Source organism: Rousettus aegyptiacus, unplaced genomic scaffold (genome assembly GCF_014176215.1).
Source record: "Rousettus aegyptiacus isolate mRouAeg1 unplaced genomic scaffold, mRouAeg1.p scaffold_m13_p_12, whole genome shotgun sequence".
Taxonomy (NCBI): domain Eukaryota; kingdom Metazoa; phylum Chordata; class Mammalia; order Chiroptera; family Pteropodidae; genus Rousettus; species Rousettus aegyptiacus.
Genome location: NW_023416287.1, coordinates 60,885,390 through 60,886,084, shown reverse-complemented (window position 1 = coordinate 60,886,084; position 695 = coordinate 60,885,390). Strand labels below are relative to the sequence as shown.

Here is a 695-nt window from a genome sequence, read left to right as displayed (position 1 = left end):
TAAAATGTTTTACCCTAGTAAAATAAAAGAATAATTGGGGAGGTAGAAATGAGGCATAGATGGCTTAACATTTAAGACCAAAGTATGAGAGAATCTTGAGCTGATATTCTTTCTTTCTCTCTTTCTCTTTCTCTCTCTCTCTCTCTTTCTTTTCTTTCTTTTTTTTTTTTTTTTTATTTTTTTTTATTTTTGGTGAAGCAGCTCTTGGTTGACCTCACAGATTGCAAGGACCTTGTCAGTTTACAATCCCTTATTTTTTTATTTTTATTTTTTATGCCTATAGCACCTGGTTTTCCTAGGTCATCTCCCGTCCAAGTACTATCAAGGGCCGACCCTGCTTAGCTTCCGAGATCAGACGGAATCGGGCTTGTTCAGGGTGACATGGCCGTAGACAGCTGATATACTTTCTAATGGTATATTTCAAAGTTGCTAAGAGAGTAGATTTTTAAAGTTCTCATCACAAGAAAAAAACACATATAACTGTATGTGGTGATTGATGTTAACTAGTCTCACGGTGATCATTTCACAATATATACATATATCAAATCACTATGTTATATATCTGAAACTAATATAATGTTCTATATCTCAATAAAAATATATATCTCATTTAAAAAAAGAATAACATGGACAGTTGCTCAATCACCTCTTTGTCACCCTGGCATGACAAACACATTTCTTGATTTCGAAAGATA

At 33.4% G+C, this 695-nt stretch overlaps 1 pseudogene; it reads right to left on the bottom strand.

The window, feature by feature from the left end:
• Positions 1 to 274: 274 nt before the first annotated feature.
• Positions 275 to 393, bottom strand: LOC118610639 (annotated as a pseudogene).
• Between the last annotated feature and the right edge of the window lie 302 nt (positions 394 to 695).